We start from the raw sequence: 6,000 nt of genomic DNA on the forward strand, positions 1-6,000 counted from the left end.
AAATACAAATCCTAAATTATTGAATGTCATACTTGGATAAAAATTTATAATAATAATATTTTTAAATAATTTAAGAATTTTAAACACATAAAAATCCTAAATTATTTAATGTCCTGCATAAATAAATAACTTTTTTAAATTATTCTAAATATCAAAATAATAATAATAATTATAAATGATTTAATTCCTATTTAAATGAAAAGTTGAAATAAATAAAATTTCTAAAATATCTAAAATCCTAAATAAACACAAATCATAACTTATTTTATGTCATACATAAATAAAACTTCAAAAAGTTTTTAAAAATCCTAAATAAGTACAAAATCATAAATTATTTTATTTCCTACTTAAATAAAAATTTAAATTGTTCAAAATCTTAAATAAATAAATATCTAAAGATTTGTAATATCATTCTTAGATAAAATCAAAAAATAATTAAACTTTATAAATTAATCAAAATTCTAAATAAATTCATATCCTAAATTATTTAATTTCATTATTAGATAGAAATCTAAAATTAATAAATTTTTACGTTTTCTAAAATCCTAAAGAAATATAAAACCTAAATTATTTTATCTCCTAAATAATAATATCAAAGAAATAAATTTTCTAAAATTACTAATTTGGATATACTTATGTTTATTTCTTATATATTAATATTTTCATTGTATTTTAGGATGAGTACTTTTCTACATATAACTCTTTATTGTTACTAACTTTCTTAACCAATTTTATCAGTTTGTTATACTTTAATTATTTTTTTTTTATTCGCATATGCTAATGATTATTTCTTATATATTTTTAATTTTTTTATTTTGTCATTTGCATTTATTTATATATATATATATATATATATAATACAAATACTAAATAAGTGAATGTGATACTTAAATAAAAATTTACAACATATAAAATTGCTAAATTATTTAAAATTTTAAATAAATAAAATTCTAAAATTATTCAAAATATTAATAAATAATATTTCTAAATTATTTAATACCCTACTTAAATAAAAAATTTAAATAAATAAAATTTATAAAATATCCAAAATCTAAATAAATACAAATCATAAGTTATTTTATGTCATACATATATAAAATTTCAAAAGTTTTTAAAAATCCTAAATAAATACAAAATCATAAATTATTTTATTTTCTATTTAAATAAAATATAAAATAAATAAAATTTAAAAGTTTTCAAAAATCCTAAATAAATAAAAATCCTAAAGATTGTAATGTCATTCTTAGATAAAAATTGAAAATTAATACAATTTTAAATTCATCAAAATTCTAAATAAATCCATATCCTACACTATTTTATGTCATTATTAAATAAAAATTAATAAATTTCTATGTTTTCTTAAATCTTAAATAAATACAAATCCTAAATTATTTTATTCCTTACTTAAATAATAATCTCAAATAAATAAAATTTCTAAAATTACTTATTCGTATATGTTCATGTTTATTATATATATATATATATATATATATATATTTGCATTATAATTTTTTTTCTCATTTATATATATATATATATATATAATTATATAAATTATATTTTTTACATAAAAGTGAAAGAAAATGCGTCAAATAAATCAACAAAACTTAGAGCGGGATGAAATAATTTTATGTTAAATGACTTTGAAGAAGACAATAGTATGGTTTTCGAACCAAAGGTTGACATACTAAATAAATGAAATTCGGGTTATTCAACTGTAAAGATGAGTAATTTTTTACATAACTTTGTATTGTTACTTACTTTTTCAAAAAAATTGTCAGTTTGTTATACTTAAATTATTTATTTATGTTCATATATTGTATGTTTATTTATTTTTTATTCACATATTTGTCATTTACATTTACATTTATTTTTATATATATATATGAAATAAATACAAGTCCTAAATTATTGAATGTCATACTTAAATAAAAAATTTAAATAAATAAAACTTCTAAATTATTAAAAAATTTAAATAAATAAAAATTCTAAATTATTTAATGTCTTACTTAAATAAAATATATGAAATAAATAAAGTTATGAAATTATTAAAAATATTAATAAATAATAATTCTAACTTATTTAATGCCTACTTAAATGAAAATTTTAAAATCAGAAATTATTTTATTTCCCACTTAAATAAAAATACAAAATGAATAAAATTTTAAAGTTTTCAAAAATCCTTAATAAATAAAATTCCAAAAAATTGCAAAGTCGTTCTTAGATAAAAATAAAAAATGAATAAAATTTCTAAATTAATCAAAATTCTAAATAAAACTACATCCTACATTATTCAAAATATTAATAAATAATAATTATAATTTTTTTAATGCCCTACTTAAATAAAAATTTGAATTAAATAAAATTTCTAAAATATCCAAAATCCTAAATAAATACAAATCATAAGTTATTTTTATCTCATACATAAATACAAATCTATATATTATATAATTATGAATTATATAAATTGACAATAAAGATTTATGTGCACAAGTAATAATTTATATGACAAAATGTGATTTCATAATTTAAAATAATTTTCGCCTACAATATTTTTATGAAAGAAACACACATTTTTTATTACTTTTACTATAACTGTACTTGGTATAATATAATGAATTAATTTTTTAATTAGAATAATTATTCTGAGAGATTTTTGCATATTAACGTAACATGAAATTGGTGAATAGTACTTCATTTTCTTCGTAAATATCTTATGGGAACATAATATTAGATAATTATTTATATAATGTAAATTTGTTCAATTTTTCTATTGTAATGTATATGTTATGGAAAAAATTTATTCATTCCTTTTTATTTATAATTAATTTGTGTACTACTAATCTATGTAGCATAGGCACGGACACGGGAACACGAGGACACGGGGACATGGGGACACGGGACATGAGGACACAGGTACACGAGGACATGGATCTATATATTATATAATTATGAATTATATAAATTAACAATAAATATTTATGTGCACAAATATTAATTTATATCACAAAATGTGACTTCATAATTTAATATGATTTTCGCCTACAATATGTTTCTGGAAAAAATACAAATTTTTATTACTTTTACTATAACTGTACTTGCTATAATATAATGAATTAATTTTTTAATTGCAATAATTATTTTGAGAGATTTTTGCATATTAATTTAACATGGAGTCGGTGAAACGTACTTCATTTTTTTCGTAAATATCTTAGGGGAATATAATATTAGATAATTATTTATATGATGTAAATTTGTTCAAATTATTTTTTTTATTGTAATGTATTTGTTATGACAAAAATTTATTCATTCCTTTTTATTTATAATTAATTTGTGGACTACTAATCTATGTAGCATAGACACGAACACGAGGATACGGGGACACACGGACACGGATCTATATATTATATAATTATGAATTATATAAATTGACAATAAAAATTTATGTGCACAAGTATTAATTTATATGACAAAATTGACTTCATAATTTAATATGATTTTCGCCTACAATATGTTTTTGTAAGAAACACACATTTTTTATTACTTTTACTATAACTATACTTGGTATAATATAATGAATTAATTTTTTAATTGCAATAATTATTCTGAGAGATATTTGCATATTAACTTAGCATGTAGTTGGTGCACAATACTTCATTTTCTTCGTAAATATCTTATGAGAACATAATATTAGATAATTATTTATATAAAGTAAATTTTTTCAAATTATTTTGTTCTATTGTAATGTATTTTTTTCATGAAAAGTTTTCTATTGTAATGTATTTGTTATGGCAAAAATTTATTCATTGATTTTAATTTATAATTAATTTATGGACTACAAATCTAGGTAGCATAAACACTGACACGGGGACACGGGACACGGATCTATATAACATATAATTATGAATCATATAAATTGACAATAAAGATTTATTTGCACAAGTATTAATTTATATGACAAAATGTGACTTCATAATTTAATATGCTTTTCGCCTACAATATGTTTCTAGAAGAAATACACATTTTTTTTATTACTTTTACTATAACTGTACTTGGTATAATTTAATGAATTAATTTTTAAATTACAATAATTATTCTGGGAGATTTTTGCATATTAAATTAGCATTAAGTTGGTGAACAGTACTTCATTTTATTCGTAAATATCTTATGGGAACATAATATTAGATAATAATTTATATATTGTAAATTTGTTCAAATTATTTTTTTTCTATTGTAATGTATTTGTTATGACAAAAATTTATTCATTCATTTTTATTTATAACTAATTTGTGGACTACTAATCTATGTAACATAGACACTGACACGGGATACGAGGACACAGGAAATAGGGACACGAGGACACGCAGAAACAAGGACATGGAGACACAGGGACACAGATCTATATATTATATAATTATGAATTATATAAATTGACAATAAAGATTTATTTGCACAAGTATTAATTTATATGACAAAATGTAACATCATCATTTAATATGATTTTCGCCTACGATATGTTTCTGGAAGAAATACAAATTTTTTTATTACTTTTACTATAATTGTACTTGGTATAATATAATGAATTAATTTTTAAATTGCAATAATTATTCTAAGAGATTTTTGCATATTAACTTAGCATGAAGTTGGTGAACAATACTTCATTTTCTTCGTAATATATCTTATGAGAACATAATATTAGATAATTATTTATATATTGTAAATTTGTTCAAATTATTTTTTTCTATTGTAATGTATTTGTTATGACAAAAATTTATACATTCCTTTTTATTTATAAGTAATTTGTGAACTACTAATCTATGTAGCATAGACACTAACACGGGGACACGGGACACGGGGAAACAGTAACACGGGGACACAGGGACACAGATCTATATATTATATAATTATGAATTATATAAATTGACAATAAAGATTTATGTGCACAAGTATTAATTTATATGACAAAATGTGACTTCATGATTTAATATGATTTTCGCCAACAATATATTTCTGGAAAAAATACACATCTTTTATTACTTTTACTATAACTGTACTTAATATAATATAATTAATTAAATTTTTAATTGCAATAATTATTCTGAGAGATTTTTCCATATTAACATAGCATGAAGTTGGTGAACAGTACTTCATTTTATTCGTAAATATCTTATCTGAACATAATATTAGATAATTATGTATATAATGTAAATTTGTTCAAATTATTTTTTTCTATTGTAATGTATTTGTTATGACAAAAATTTATTCATTCCTTTTTATTTATAATTAATTTGTGTACTACTAATTTATGTAGCATAGACACTGACACGGGGACACAAATCTATATATTATATAATTATGAATTATATAAATTGACAATAAAGATTTATGTACACAAGTATTAATTAATATGACAAAATGTGACTTCATATTTTAATATGATTTTCGCCTACAATATGTTTCTGGAAGAAACACACATTTTTTATTACTTTTACTATAAATGTAATTGGAATAATATAATGAATTAATTTTTTAATTGCAATAATTATTCTGAGAGATTTTTCCATATTAACATAGCATGAATTTGGTGAAGAGTACTTCATTTTCTTCGTAAATAACTTATGTGAATATAATATTAGATAATTATTTATATAATGTAAATTTGTTCAAATTATTTTTTTCTATTGTAATGTATTTGTTATGATAAAAATTTATTCATTCCTTTTTATTTATAATTAATTTGTGTACTACTAATTATGTAGCATAGACACTAACACGGGGACACGGGGAGACAGGGACACAAATCTATATATTATATAATTATGAATTATATAAATTGACAATAAAGATTTTGGTGCACAAGTATTAATTTATATGGAAAAATGTGACTTCATAATTTAATATGATTTTCACCTACAATATGTTTTTGAAAGAAACACACATTTTTTATTACTTTTACTATAATTGTATTTGGTATAATATAATGAATTAATTTTTTAATTG

This window comes from Phaseolus vulgaris, chromosome 2 (genome assembly GCF_000499845.2).
Source record: "Phaseolus vulgaris cultivar G19833 chromosome 2, P. vulgaris v2.0, whole genome shotgun sequence".
Lineage (NCBI taxonomy): Eukaryota > Viridiplantae > Streptophyta > Magnoliopsida > Fabales > Fabaceae > Phaseolus > Phaseolus vulgaris.